Here is a 16,572-nt window from a genome sequence, read left to right as displayed (position 1 = left end):
AGATGAAACTAGAAAATATCTTGAGTGAGGTGATCCAGACCCAAAAGGACATGCATGGTATGTATTCACTGATAGGTGGATATTAGTCAAAAAGCACAGAATACCCATGATACACCCCACAGACTAAGAAGTTTAACAAGAAGGAAGACCCAAGTGAGGATGTTTCAATCCCACTCATGAGGGCTAACAAAATTTTCATGAGAGGCAGAGGGAGGCAGAGACCTTGGTGGGAGAAGGGAGAGGGAGAATAGTGGGAGCAGGATCAAGTAATGGGCCAGGGTGGGGGCAGGAGACAAGCCCAATGGGATTAGGAGAATGAATGGGAAAATGAAGCTGAGGGGTTGGAGGTGAGCACCTCTAGAAAGTCCCAGAGAACTGAGATGTAAGAGACTCCTCGGACTCAGTGGGGATGGCATTAACCAAAATACCCAACAGTAGGGAGATGAAACCTGAAGCAACCACCTCCAGAAGATAGACAGGGCCCCCCAGTGGAGGGATTTGGTCACCAAACTACCTTCAAAATTTTAGAACCAGAATTGTTACTGAATAAAAGAAATGCAGGGATAAAAAAATGGAGCGGAGATCAAAGGAACGGCCATTTACTGACTAGCCCAACTTGGGATCCATCTCATGGGCAAGCACAAGTCCTGACACTATTGATGCCATATTGTGCTTGCAGACATGAGCTTAGCATGGCTGTCCTCTGAGAAACTCTACCAGCAGCTGACTGAGATGGATGCAGATACCAACAGTCAACCATTAGGCCGAGGTCAGGGACCTTTATGGAAAGGTTAGAGGAAGGACCGGAGAAGCTGAAGGGGATGGCAACCCCCATAGGAAGACCAACAGTCTCAACTAACTCAAATCCCTGGGAACGCCCAGAGGCTAAGCCACTAACTAAAGAGCATACATGAGCTGGTCCATGGCCCAAGGTAATATGTAGCATAAGCCTAGTCTGGCCTCAGTGGGAGAAAATGTACCTAATCCTGTAGAAACTTGATGCCCCAGGGAAGGGGGATGAGGAGTAAGGTGGAGGTGGGTGGGTGGGAGGGTAAGGGAATGAGTTGGGGAGTGAGGAGGGAGTACCCTCTCAGAGGCAAGGGGAGTGAAGAACTCTTGGAGTGGGGACCAGAAAATGGGACAACATTTGGGATACAAATAAACAAAACAATTTAATAATAATAATAATAATAATAATAATAAAGAACTTAGGAGAAAATAATGGCAGTAAGGAAACATAAAATAATGACACTAAGCACTACTGTACCGATTAGTGTATCCCTAGCACTTTACACACTAAGAACAATCAAACCACTAATCTGCATACAAATCATCCCAGATGAAACCAATAAACCCATTTCTTCCTTGGTTATGATGTTTTATCACAGCAACAGAAACAATAACTACAACACCACTATATAAAGAAAAAAAAATACTAAGTGAGCCTTCCTAGACCCATTGGTTCCTCAGTAACAGATTTTAATCTCTGTTCTATGAGTTTAACTTTGGTTCCAAATATAAGTGACATAATTGCATACCTGTTTTTCTGTGTCCAGTTTTTTAAAATAAAATCCCAAGCATTTGATTTTACCAATGAAGACACAGAAGCCAGATGGTGGTGAAACCCTACTAGCCCAGGCAGAGAACGCACCCAGCTAACCTTCCTACTCCACCAATGTCCAAGAAGGAAAATGTCCCTTCTCCTTTTCCATGCTAACTTAAATACTCTTCAACTCAAAGACCCTCCTTTCTCTTTCCTGGGTCTTCTTATATTCCCTCCCTGTCGTTTGGTTGATTGTTCTGCCTCTTGACTTCTGTTGGCTTCATTTACCTCTTGTTTACAGCAGGCTCTTTTATTAAAGGTGTATGCTAGGGCTGAGCCACACCACACCAAGAATCAGGTTTTTCCACTTCACAGTCTCCAGGTTAGCAATGAGATCAAATATCCTGCAACACATCCAGTTTATTTCATTTAACATAGTGTCTTAATATTACATTTTTCTCTTTTTGAAGTATATATGTATGTATGTGTGCATATGTGTGTGTGTGTAAATTTAATATACTCAAAGATTGCTGAGGTAGATTATAAGTGCCCTCCACAACAAACCAGACACTGATGGCATCGATAGGGCTCAAGTGTCCAATGATTATCATATAAATTTGTAAGACTCTTTAATTGAGCACATTGCAATTGTGTGGGTAAAAATGTCATTTTTATATTGTCCGCCTAATAAGGTAAGAGGTGTCAAATGTTAACATTTGTTATTTAAAGGAATTAAGAAGTGTATTTTTCCCCACCAGGGCTTAGGACTTTATTCCATTAGCTGAATTTGGCAAGTTTTAGAAAAGTATTAATATTTTATAAATTATTTTGCATTGTATAAAAGTCTCAGGCTGGTAGAATCAGTATTTTTCTTTTCTTGATATACTTTGTAATGTTTTAAATTTTATCTATGGGGATTTTTTCTTTTTTTGTGTGTGTGATTTAGAGGGAACTATTTGTCCTGATAGCTTGTTTTTATGTGAAATATTGACTGTGGATTATTCAGAATCACAGAAAGATCAGAAGCTAATTATTTTTTGGGTAGTGAAAATTGTAATAAAATCTTTCCTTATTCCTTTCTTTTGAACATTTTCTTAATTGTATTAGAAGACTACTATTTATGAAAACCAAGTTATCATATCAGAAAATAAAATGATAATATTAAGCCTAATATAAGAATTCCCAATTAGCTATATACTCGAGTTAAAAAAATTAATTGTCATTTGGTTCTGCCTCTTCTAATGAGGAATAAATTTTGTCTCACATGCTGATGAGTGCCTCACAACTCTGCCTGATTGCTTTCCAATACAGTCTCTACCTCACAAAGAATCCCATCCTACTTTCATTCATTGTGAGCTGTTAATAGACTGTGTTTCTTATATTGGGGGGAAAAGCATGCCTTTTCACAATTTACACTATTGAATGTAAAACATTTCATTTACTGTTTCTCTAAGTGACTTCTTAACCTATTGAAAACAGTTTCTTAATACCTTGCAGAGGCCATCCACCATCGTCTGAGCATGTATATGATGTGTTTGCATATGTGTATGTGTGTGTGTGATATTCACCTGTGTGTCCTCTGGTGTGTAGTTTTATGCTCTACTCACCTTTAGCTCTGGGAGGTGATTGTGTTACCAGCTCTCACCCAACTTCCCTATTGCTCTATCTGCCTTTGCTCTGGGAATTGGCCACTGCTATCAGTCCTCTCCCAGCTTCCCTTGAATCTTCGGCTGAAACACACACACACACACACACACAGTTGTTCAATTTCAACTAGCCTTCATGGCACAATTGCTGGGAGCTGCTATCTTCCACTGGGAAAACATGCCCTTATTTATACTCTTAGCTCCATACCTCCCACCTGCCCTAAACTTCAGTGACTAGTTCCATCTAGCCCTGACAAACACCCTGACCACCTGCCTGTAGTAGTGGCCACCGTCCTCAGTACCTCCCAAGACCTCACATAGCCGCTGCGTTCTTCTCCTTCCAAAGCATGGCAAAATCCCCTTTTCCCTTGAGTCTCCTTTTCCTCCAGTTACCCAGAAGTCTGGTCTGTATCTTCTGCCCAGCAATTGGCCCATGCCTTTTTTAAACTGACAGATCAAGAGCCAATTGGGGAACAGGATCTTAACTTCAGAAGGGCCCCTACTGTGTTCTGCTTTATAACTGTCCACCTCATTTCCTTGAGACTATCTCATACAACCTGGAGCTATACTGGAAAGCAGCAAGCCTCAGTAATCTTCCTGCCTCTGCTCTCTTCATCCCAACTCTAGAGTCACAGGTTCATTGGGATGCACCTAGCCTTCGAAGACAGTACTGGGGATTTAATCCAGGCCTCCATCTTTGGATAGCAAATACTCTTGTCTGCTGAGCCATCTTCGCAGCTCTCTTTAAATGCATAAAATAAAAGAAAGATTACCTTTCATTCTTTTCTATTAGTTCAACATTTCTTTCTTTCTGCATTTTCATATAATTCAGGATCAATGCCACAGAATGAAGCTAGCCAAGATAGAGGCATATAAATTGGAGTGGACATATTTGCCCCAGTGTAGGTGATAGTGATGTGAAGTCCCTGAGGACTGTTTGGAAGGATGTGTTCAGTGATGTCATCGACCTCTGAGACTTTGGAGTATTATCAACCTGACTATTTTAGCTCTAGGTTTAACTTATACAAATGTTTGAGACTTGACTTTAAGTCTCATGCCTAAACTCAGTCTTATTCCAACCCCTGAGTTTCTGTCAATATTTTGATTTTTATTTATTTTTCATGCATATAATTTATTCCTCAAAATATACCCTGTGACTTTTTTCAGTTTACTTAAAACCAGTATTAAAAATCTTCCCATAACAATGAATATTCTTTTAGAAAGTCATTTTGTTCAACACAAAATACCTGTTTCATCTAACTGTTTTCTCTTTTTAATCTTTTTGTTGTGCTGTGGACCCAATACAGGGCTTCAAAGTATGTCACATAGTTATTAACAGGTACTGTACTATACACTGGCCTCAATAGGAAGAATAAGATATTTTCATTCAACATAGTGAACAGTTTTCTTGCACATAACTCTCTCAAATGCTTCTTTGTTTGTTTGTTTGTTTTGTTTTTTGGATAAATGTCTAGAGGTAGGAGCTTAGGACAAACAATGTATTTGATTTTAGGATTCTCAGCCATTCCTCACTTGTCATTCAGCCACCACTCATGAATGTTTTTGCCAATCTCTTTCCCATTGCCTGGGATCCCTTCATCACGAGCAGTAAGAAGGCCAAGACTCCTAAAACACACAACTATGTTGTTGGTATTGGTATTTTGTTTCTTTGCTCAGTAAAGTTTACCTCATCTTTGCTTACTGCTTCACGTACCATTTCCATCCTAAGCAAGACCAGGATTGACACCTCTGTCCCTTGTCATCACAGCTCATCTGAGAGAACAAAACAATAAAAAGGCATTATAGTGGGCCACTTTGGAGATTGTATTAGAGATGACATTGACATTTCTGATGTCCCTTTTCTCTTCCCTCATCTACTCTGTTGGAAACCACTTGCTGTATTATAAGACAGTAACTTGTGGAAGAGGAATGAAAGATTTAGCCAACAACTAGCAAAGTACAAAGACCTTCCAAGTTCAGTGTGAATGAGTTTCCAATGGATTCCTTTCCAGTCTGGCTTTTAAAGAGCTGTAGCTTCTGCTGGCAGCTTGGCTACAACCTCCTGAGACACTTCTGGCTAAAGGTACCCAGCATCTGGTAAGCTGCTACATGATTCCCAGCAAACAGAAATTAAGAGTCAAGACATGTTTGTTCTCTTAAGCTGTTATATTTTTGAGATAAATTTCCATTCAGCAATAGAAATCTAATACTCCCCATACTGTTACAGAGACTGAGTTTTTAATAAAAATATTCTACACTGTGGAGTCCAGATGGCTTCTCAGGTGAGTTCTATCAAACATTTAATTAAGAAATAAGATTAGACTTACAGAAATTCTTTCAGAAGAGGAGAACAGACAAGTCACAATTAATTTTATGAGATCAGCATAATGTTATTACCCAAACTAGACAGCATTATTACAAAGAAAAAATGTAAGCCAATTATATCTCCTAATCATAGATATAAACAATCTTAACAAAATATTGGCACACCAAATTGAGCAATATATTAAAACCATGCCATATCCCAATCACATTAAATTTAGAACATCGTTGTGAGAGATTGTTTTGTTTTATAGAGACAGGTCTTACCATGAATCCTATGTGAACTTCTCTTGCCTCAGCCGTCAGAGTGATGGAATTACAGGCATGCTCTTAGATGCACAGAAGTCCATTTCAAGTATCAAAATCAAAATGTGCAGAGGCTATAGCTCAGGAATACAATGTTGGCCTAGCACATACAGGTTTAATTTCTAGCTTCATTGTAAATAATAAACAATTTAGATTTCATTGCAGCCAACTAAGGAAGAAAACCCACACCAATTTACAAAAATTACAGAAATAAGATTACACATACATGAGCCCCTGCTTATACCAAATAGATGGGATGCAAATAAGAGACATATACTTCTTAGTGTTGAAATATTAGATCTTCTATCACCACCCCTTCTGATCATCATTGTGTAGGAAGACATTTAACCAATTTAATGAGGAACAATATTTAAGGTTGGAAGGAACATATTTTAAAACCTGGTTTCATGGTGTATAATTGTATACAGAAAAATTCTGAAATGGTTCTAAAACATACTATAGGGAAGTAATTTAGTTTGTTGAGAATCTCTAGCCAGTGTATAAAAGGCAGCTACTTTCTCTGTACTAGCAATGCACAACTGAAAAATAAACTTTACCAAAAGAATACTTTGAATAAGTATCCTGGAAACATACTATTCCTAGAAATGAAACCACAGAAGGACATGTACATGAAAAACAGCCAAATGTGGCTGAGAAATAAAGAAAATGGGCAAAAATAAAACCTCAATGAAGGATAGGAATGCTTCCTAGTCAGAGGTATCTCTATCTATCTCAAGAAAGATATCTGCAGGGGATTGCCAGTAGCTAAAAGGTCATTTTAGAATCTGACATGAAAATTTTAAAGAGAGAAAAAAAAAAGCCTAGAAAGGGGAATGATTACTCTGCTTAATTTCAAGAATATAAAAACAAACACAGTGATCTCATCAGTATGGTATTGGTCAAAATAATTTGTCATCAAATTACCAAAGCAATTCTATTGTGAGGGAAAATTTGTACCCAACGTTGTGGGAACATTTGAATATCTGTATGGAAGAGAAGTAAACCTCCCCATTTCTTCGTATGTGGTATTATCCACAGCAGGTTGAGGGCACATGGACTCAAATGTAAAAGACACACACCCAAAGCTTCAGAACTCACAGCGAGGCAGCTTTACAACCTTGGGTAAAAATGAAGATTTCCTACCTACAACACAAAACGCACAAAACACAAAATGAAATTGGTAACTGTCATTAATTAAAACAAAACTGTCTCTTTTTCCGAAGACATCAGTAGGAAACAGTCAAGTATCACATTGGGATAATACATTGGTAATATGCCTGTCTGCTAAGAACTTATATCCATCCTACATGAAGAGGCCTAATATCCAGTAAAAAGAAAAAGCTCAGTATAAAGAGGACTGAAGAAAAATATATCCATTGTTAATGGTCTAAGAAAAGTATGAAAATATCCACCACCACCAAGCACCAAGAATACAAGTTAAATTCACAATGAGGGGATTCCAACCACAAATTAGAGAGTTGAAAAATAGAAACTAGTCATGAGTGTCAAGGATGTGCAACTTCAAGATTCTCTTTATGGTAGAAATCTAAAACCAATTTGAAAAGAAGCTTGACAGTTTCTATAAAGAAAAAAATAATCCATTTATTTGTCCAACACTGCACTATTTTTTTTTTTGTTTATCCAAGAGAAATGGAAACATAAATTAGAAGAAACTTAACAGGAGACTGACTATACTCACAGAAATATAAAACTGAAGAATGCTAGCTGTCCCCACCAATCAACAGGAGAATGAACCAACTATTGCATTATTCATACTGTCAATATTACTAATCAACGAATTAAAGAAAAAAATGACAACATGATGTATTTTTAAGAGTTACAGGTCAAGTGAGATCACCAGTTTGGTGTCTCTCTGAAGTAGGTCCACACAGGAAAGCACATGCCACAGAAGCAGCAGAGCTTCTTGGACATTGTCCTACAGACCTTCATCCTCAGCCAGGAGGTGAAGCTGATCCTAGGTCCTCTGTGCACCTTCCCTGCCAGAGGAGAGTTTGCCTCCAGGGAGTGCTCTGACCCGGGGACACAGGTGAGATCACAGTTTTCTCTCTGGTGTCTCTCTGAGGTGGGTCCACTCAGGAGAGCAAAGATATCAGAGCTTCTAGGACAAGGTCCTAGGGGCATACATCTGCCAGGGGCATACATACACCAGGAGGTGGGGCTGTTCTGAAGCCCTCTCTGCACTGGTCTTGCCAGGAGAGAGCTGGTCTCCCAGGAGTACTGACACAGGCTAACAGACTCACAGGAGGAACATGCTCCAGCCAGAGACAGCTAGAACATCTAACACCAGAGTTTACCAGATGGCGAAAGGCAAGCATAAGAATCTTACCAACAGAAACCAAGACTACTTGACATCATCAGAACCCAGTTCTCCCACCACAGTGAGTCCTGGATAACCGAACACACTGGAAAAGCAACATTCAGATTTAAAATCATAACTCATGGTGCTGGTAGAGGATTTTAAGAAGAATTAATAACTCACTTAAATACAGAAGAGCATAGCTAAAACAGGTAGAAGTCCTTAAAGAGGAAACACAAAAATCCCTTAAAGAATTATAGCAAAACACAACCTGTAAAGAGGTGACTGAATTGAACAAAAACCATCCAAGATCTAAAAATGGAAGTAGAAACAATAAAGAAAACACAAAGGGAGACAACTCTCAAGATAGAAATCCTAGGAAAGAAATCAGGAGACATAGATGCAAGCATCAGCAACAGAATACAAGAGATAGAAGAGAGAATCTCAGCTGCAGAAGATACCATAGAAAACATCAGCACAACAATCAAAGAAAATGCAAAATGCAAAAACTTCCTAACTCAAAACATCCAGGAAATCCAGGACACAATGAGAAGACCAAACCTAAGAATAATAGGTATAGATGAGAATGAAGATTATCAACTTAAAGGGCCAGTAAATATCTTCATAAAAATTATAGAAGAAAACTTTCCTAACTTAAAAAAAGAGATGCCCAAGAACATACAAGAAGTCTACAGAATTCCAAATAGACTGGACAGGGAAATTAATTCGGCCAGACACATAATAATCAGAACATTATATGCTTTAAATAAAGATAGAATATTAAAAGCAGTAAGAGAAAAAGGTCAAGTAACATATACAGGCAGACTTATTAGAATTACGCTAGACTTTTCACCAGAGACTATGAAAGCCACAATATCCTGGACAGATGTTATACAGACCCTAAGAGAACACAAATGCCAGCCTAGAACACTATACCCAGCAAAGCTTTCAATAACCACAGATGGAGAAACCAAAGCTTTTCATGACAAAACCAAATTCACACAGTATCTTTCCATGAATCCAGCCCTTCAAAGGATAATAAAGGGAAAGCTCCAACACAAGGAGGGAAATTACTCCCTAGAAAAAGCAAGAAAGTAATCCTTCAACAAACCTAAAAGAAGATAGCCACAAGAACAGAATCCCAACTCTAACAAGAAAAATAACAGGAAGCAACAATTACTTTTCCTTAATATCTCAATATCAATGTACTCAATTCCCCAATAAAAAGACATAGACTAACAGACTGGCTACTTAAACAGGACCCAAATTTTTGCTGCATACAGGAAACCCACCTCAGGGATAAAGACAGACACTACCTTAGAGTGAAAGGCTGGAAAACAATTTTCCAAGCAAATGATCCAAAGAAACAAGGTGGAGTAGCCATTCTAATATTAGATAAAATTGACTTTCAACCTAAAGTTAGCAAAAAAGACAAGGAGGGGCACTTTATACTCATCAAAGGTAAAATCTACCAATATTAACTCTCAATTCTGAACATCTATGCTCCAAATACACAATGAATGAATGTGCATCCACATTGATTAAAGAAACTTTAGTAAAACTCAAAGCACACAGTGGATCTCACACAATAATAGTGGGAGACTTCAACATCCCACTCTAATCAATGGACTCATCCCACTCTCATCAGATCCTGGAAACAGAAACTAAACAGAGACACAGTGAAACTTACAGAAGTTATGAAACAAATGGATTCAATACATATCTATAGAACATTGTTTCCTAAAACAAAAGAATTTACCTTCTTCTCAGCACCTCGTGGTACTGACTCCAAATTTGAGCATATAATTGACAAAACAGGACTCAACAGATACAAAAATATTGAAATTATCACCACAGACTAAGGCTGATCTTCAATAACAGTATAAATAATAGAAATAATAATACTCTACTCAATGATAACTTCGTCAAGGAAGAAATAAAGAAATTAAAGACTTTTTAGAGTTTAATGAAAATGAAGCCACAACATACCCAAACTTATGGGACACAATGAAAGCAGTCCTAAGAGGAAAACTCATACTTCTGAGTGCCTCCAAAAGGAAACTGTAGAGAACATACACTAGCAGCTTGATAGCACACCTAATAGCTCTAGAACAAAAGGAAGCAAATTCACCCAAGAGGAGTAGACAGCAGGAATTAATCAAACTCAGGGCTGAAATCAACCAAGTGGAAACAAAAAGAGCTATACAAAGAAATCAACCAAATCAGGAACTGGTTCTTTGAGAAAAATCAACAAGATAGATAAACCCTTAACCAGACTTACTAGAGGGCACAGGGACAGTATCCTAATTAATAACATTGGAAATGAAAAGGGAGACATATCAACAGAATCAGAGGAAATCCAAAAAATCATCAGATCCTACTACAAAAGCCTATACTCAACAAAACTGGAAAACCTGGATGAAATGGAAAATTTCCTAGTCAGATACCAGGTACTAAAGTTAAATCAGGATCAGATTGATGATCTAAACAGTCCTATATCACCTAAGGAAATAGAAACAGTCATTAATAGTCTTCCAAACAAAACAAGCCCAGGACCAGATGGGTTTAGTGCAGAGTTCTATCAGGCCTTCAAAGAAGACCTAATTCCAATTCTCCTCAAACTATTCCACAAAATAGAAACAGAACGTACTCTACCTAATTCATTCTATGAAGCCACAATTACTCTAATACCTAAACCACACAAAGACCCAACAAAGAAAGAGAACTTCGGACCAATTTCCTTTATGAATATCGATGCAAAAATACTCAAAATTTTGGCAAACCAAATCCAAGAACACATCAAAACAATCATCCATCATGATCAAGTAATCTTCATCCCAGGGATGCAGGAATGGTTCACTATATGGAAATTCATCAATGTAATCTACTATATAAACAAACTCAAAGACAAGAACCACATGATCATTTCATTAGATGCTGAGAAAGCATTTGAAAAAATCCAGCAGGCATTCATGATAAAAGTCTTGAAAAGATCAGGAATTCAAGGCCCATATCTAAACCCAATAAAAGCAATATACAGCAAACCAGTAGCCAACATCAAACTAAATGGAGACAAACTTGAAGCAATCCCACTAAAATCAGGGACTAGACAAGGCTTCCCAATTTCTCCCTACCTATTCAATATAGTACTTCAAGTCCTAGCCAGAGCAATTAGACAACAAAAGGAGATCAAGGGGATACAAATTGGAAAGGAAGAAGTCAACATATCACTATTTTCAGATGATATGGTAGTATATATAACCCCCTAAAATTCCACCAGAGAACTCCTAAACCTGATAAACAACTTCAGTGAAGCAGCTGGATATAAAATTAACTCAAACAAATCAGTGGCCTTTCTCTACACAAAAGATACACAGGATGAGAAAGAAATTAGGGGAACAACACCCTTGGAAATAGTCACAAATAATATAAAATACCTTGGTGTGACTCAAACTAAGGAAGTAAAAGATCTGTATGATAAGAACTTCAAGTCTCTGAAGAAAGAAATCAAAGAAGATCTCAGAAGATGGAAAGATCTCCCATGCTCATGGATTGGCAGGATTGATATAAAAAAACATGGCCATTTTGCCCAAAGCAGTCTATAGATTCAATGCAATCCCAATCAAAATTCCAATTCAATTATCCACAGAGTTAAAATGGCAATTTTCAAATTCATCTGGAATAACAATAAACCTAGAATAGCAAAAACTATTCTCAACAATAAAAGAATGTGTGTTGGAATCACCATCCCTGATCTCAATCTGTACTAGAGAGAAATTGTGGTAAAAACTGCATAGTACTCATACAGTGACAGACAGGTAGATCCATGGAGTAAAATCAAAGACCCAGAAATGAACCCATATACCTATGGTCACTTGATCTTTGACAAAGGCACTAAAACCTTCCAATGGAAAGAAGACAGCATTATCAACAAATGATGCTGGCTCAACTGGAGGTTACCATGTAGAAGAAAGCGAATTGATCCATTCTTATCTCCTTGTACAAGGCTCAAGTCTAAGTGGATCAAGGAACTCCACAAAAAACCTGAGACACTGAAACTTATAGAGGAGAAAGTAGGGAAGAGCCTTCAAGATATGGGCACAGGGGAAAACTTCCTGAACAGAACAGCAATGGCTTGTGCTGTAAGATCAAGAATGGACAAATGGAACCTCATAAAATTGCAAAGCTTCTGTAGGGCAAAGGACACTGTCAATAGGACAAAAAGACCACCAACTGATTTCGGAAAGGTCTTCACCAATCATAAATCTGATACGGGGCTACTATCCTATATATATATGCAACTCAAGAAGTTGGACTCCAGAAATAAATAACCCTATTAAAAATGGGGTACAGAGATAAAAAAAGAATTCTCAACTGAGGAATACCAAATGACTGAGGAGCACCTAAAAAATGTTCACCATTTTAAATCATCAGGGAAATGCAAATCAAAACAACCCTGAGATTCCACCTCACACCAGTCAGAATGGCTAAGATCAAAAACTCAGTTGACAGCAGATGCTGGGGAGGATGTGGAGAAAGAGGAACATTCCTCCATTGTTGGTGGGATTGCAAGCTGGTACAACCACTCTGGAAATCAGTTTGGCAGTTCCTTAGAAAATTGGACATAGTACTACCAGAAGATCCAGCAATACCACTCCTGGGCACATATCCAGAAGATGTTCCAACCTGTAAGAAGGACACATGCTCCACTATGTTCATAGCAGCCTTATTTATTTATTAATAGCCAGAAGCCTGAAAGAACACAGATGTCCCTCAACAGAGGAATGGATACAGAAAATGTGTTATGTTTGCACAATGGAGTACTACTCACTATTAAAAAATGATGAGTTTATGAAATTCTTAGGCAAATGGATGGATCTGGAGGATATCATACTGAATGAAGTAACCCAATCACAAAAGAGCACACATGATATGCATTCACTGAGAAGTGGATATTAGCCCAGAAACTCAGAATACCCAAGATACAATTTGTTAAACATATAAAACTCAAGAAGAAGGAAGACCAAAGTGTGGATACTTTGATCCTTCTTAGAACGGGGAACAAAATACCCATGGAAGGAGTTACAGAATCAAAGTTCGGTGCAGTGACTGAAGAAGGACCATTCAAAGACTGCCCCACTTGGGGATCCATCCCTTAAACAACCAGGAAACCCAGACATCATTGAAGATACCAACAAGATTTTGCTGACAGGAGACTGATATAGCTGAAGGGGTCTTCAGCCATATAGCAGGAACAACAATATGAACTTACCAGTACCCCCAGAGCTTCCTGAGACTAAACCACCAATCATAGAAAACACATGGTGGGACTCCTGTCTCTAGCTGCATATGTAGTAGTGGATGGCCTAGTTGGCCATCAATGGGAGAAGAGGCCCTTGGTCTTGTGAAGATTCTATGCCCCAGTATAGGTGAATGCCAAGGCCAGGGAACAGGAGTGGGCAGGTTGTGGAGCAGGCTAAGGGGGGAGGGGATAGGGGATTTTCAGAGTGTAAACTAGGAAAGGGGATAACATTTAAAATGTAAATAATGAAAATATCTAATAAATTTTTAAAAAAAATTACAGAGTGCCTGGGCAGTGTTGGGGCATGCCTTTAATCCCAGCACTTGGGAGGCAGGGGCAGAGGATCTCTGAGCTCAAGGCCAGCCTGGTCTACATAATGTGTTCCAGGACAGCCAGGGCTACTTAGGGAAACCCTGTCTCAAAAAAAAAAAAAAAAATAAAATAAAATAAAATAAAATAAAATAAAATAAAATAAAGCAAATAAAGAGTTACAGGGTGGAAGAAGCCACCAAAAGCTCACATTATAATTGCTTCCACATAGATGAAGTTCCAGACAATGCAAAATTATTCCATAAGGACAGAAATCAAAGTTGTTCTGGATGGGAAAGATTGGTCAGTGGAAGAGGCACTTGGACCATTTGAATTCTGTGGGTTACAAGAATGCATGCATTAAAATTGAAGGGTGCTTTTAGCTGTGCGTTTCATTGTTTTAAAATAATATATCAATAAATCTTACAATATATAGTTTTAATTCTTCATTAGAGTCTCCTCTTCACCAGTTCATTAGTTATTGCACATTAGATCTGGTGAAGTGGAACTTTGCATGAATATATGCATGACTTGGTATGCAGCAGAGAATTTCTCATTGTCTGTAAATGATACCATGCATGTTTGATAACCCATGTAAATCGTCCATGTGTCATAACAATTTTGAATGTGTTGCTGCAGCAATTCTAACTGTAACTAAAGAAATTAAACATGGAAGTCAGTTTTTTTTTTAAGTTTTAACATTCTGTTCTTGGCCTTTTTAATTTTCTTCTTTGCATGTATTTATGCATGTGTGTGTGCATGGGACTGCATGTGTTTGTTTATGGATGTGCATGATACTATATGTGCATATACTTCATTTTTCCACCCATTCATTTTTATATCTGGTGTTGTACTGAGTTAGCTTATTGTAATATTATTTAGCTCCCTTAGTCATACAGTTGCTTCTATTTCTTGGCAACTTGGATTCTGTTACAAAAACTCTAAGTACATAGTTTATAGAGGTGGAAAGCAAGAAGAATGGGAGTAAACTTCAAATTTTCCAACTTGAACAGCAAGGGTGTAAGTAAGTGTGAACGATGGGGTACTGTGGGAAGAAGAGAAGGTGAGTTAGGGAATCATGGGATGGGATACTTTGGGGCTCTGTCAAGAGCTGTCCAATGTTTTACTCAAGAGTGGGTCAGGAAGCCAGCCATGTTTTGCAAAGCCACTAAAAACATCACACGAAATGAGAGAGAAAAATCCTCAATTAAAGCAGGTGTACCACAAATGCCTTTACACTGGTAATTATCTGACTTTGAGACATTTTATCTAATTATTTGAATATAGGAGAGATGTTTTGGAGTGACTTGACTGGAGGAAAGTTGTATATTGAGTGAATTCTACTATATAAATATTACACAGATTTTATCATTATAATAGGAATAAGCTTTTGGAACCACTAACATCTTTCAAGGGCGTTTGTGCAGTATATGTGATGCCATTCAGGACTAAAGATGGTGTTTTATTTTAGAATCTTATAATTGGATGGAAATGATGATGGTGGCTAATACCTCTTGAGTTCTTAAGCTGTGTCTAGTAGCATTCAGCTTATTTCCAGGAATTTATGTAAATAAGTAAGAACAGCACTAGGATATAGTAGTGCTGTTATTTCTACTTTAGAGATGAGAGAGGAAATACTCAAGACGGTATAACACACATCCAATATGACTCATCTGATAATGGCTGAGTCCAAAGTGTTCCTCTTAACCAATATTCTATGATTCAGAAGTGTCAATTTGCATGTGACTGAGTACTTAAACTGTTTTTCTTTTAAAATATTTTATGTACAACGTGGTGTTGGGTTTGACATCCTTATTCCTTAGGACTGACTGTTTACTTATGGCAGCAATCTTACATTTGCGTTCCTCAATCCTAAACCGAAGCTTTTACTCAGCGTGAAAACATTAATGCAATTTCCCCCAGAGAGATGGAGTATTAGTGAAAATAAGTGGCAATATTCTTTAGCAATAAAAATAACAAGATCGGCAGGACAAAAGTATTGACATCATCTAGAATAATCTTAGCAGAAAATGAGTAAATCATCTTGAAGGAGATACATTGTTATAAAATGACACTATTATCTAATATGGCTTGACAAGGAGAGATGAGATCCTTCCAGAGGAAGACAACCTGTATGTTCACATGTTTCAAAGGGCGGAAAGGAATGGCATACTTATAGTCCTATCTATGTGGGGACTTTTTTCTCTAGGCACATATCTACTTTAAGGTATTATTTCTAGAAAAGAAAACTTATTTGGGAAGATGACAGACAGCATCTTTTTCCTGCACTGCTGTCATCTGAGAGAAGAGAAGCAGGATGCAGAGAGTCTCCAAACCTATTCTTGGATTTCACATCAGTCAAACATACTCAGAAAATTAGAACAATTGTTGAACTATATCATGCAATATAACTGTTTGAAACCTGGACTGTGTCAAACATTTGCTTATAAATTGTTATTATCTTATATCACAAACTCATATTACAGTTTAATCTTATATCAGTATGACACCTTTATGTAAAGTTTTGTACACAGTAGGTTTTTTTTTCTTTGTATTAAAATTTATTGGAGCTCAGACAGAGTAAAAAACAGTAAAGTCATATAAAACTACCCACTGCATTGTTTAGGGATGGGTTCACATATGATGAAGACAGTTAACAGTTACCAAAATCCAAAAGTTGTTTCATCTCTGGAGGCTCAGAGACTCAAATGACTTAAAGTGGCAAGTATGTTGTATCATATGTATGACTGGCCACACCAAGCTAGTTCACAGCATATTCTAACAGCTCTTTCAGTAGCTCTACAGGCAGGGATCAGTTCTGATCACC

The 16,572-nt window shown here is 37.8% G+C and overlaps 1 long non-coding RNA gene across 1 annotated transcript in view; it reads right to left on the bottom strand.

Moving 5' to 3' along the window:
• Positions 1-1,796: 1,796 nt before the first annotated feature.
• The window catches only part of Gm39865, a 77,838-nt gene continuing 63,062 nt past the window's right edge, over positions 1,797-16,572 (bottom strand). The window contains exons 2-3 of the long non-coding RNA XR_866503.2: positions 4,904-4,962; positions 1,797-1,947 (exon numbers count right to left, since the gene is read on the bottom strand). This is a non-coding gene — a long non-coding RNA (predicted gene, 39865). The remainder of the gene's footprint in view (positions 1,948-4,903; positions 4,963-16,572) is intronic.

Source organism: Mus musculus, chromosome 2, assembly GCF_000001635.26.
Source record: "Mus musculus strain C57BL/6J chromosome 2, GRCm38.p6 C57BL/6J".
Classification (NCBI taxonomy): Eukaryota; Metazoa; Chordata; class Mammalia; order Rodentia; family Muridae; genus Mus; species Mus musculus.
This window is presented reverse-complemented; position numbering and strand designations above follow the sequence as displayed.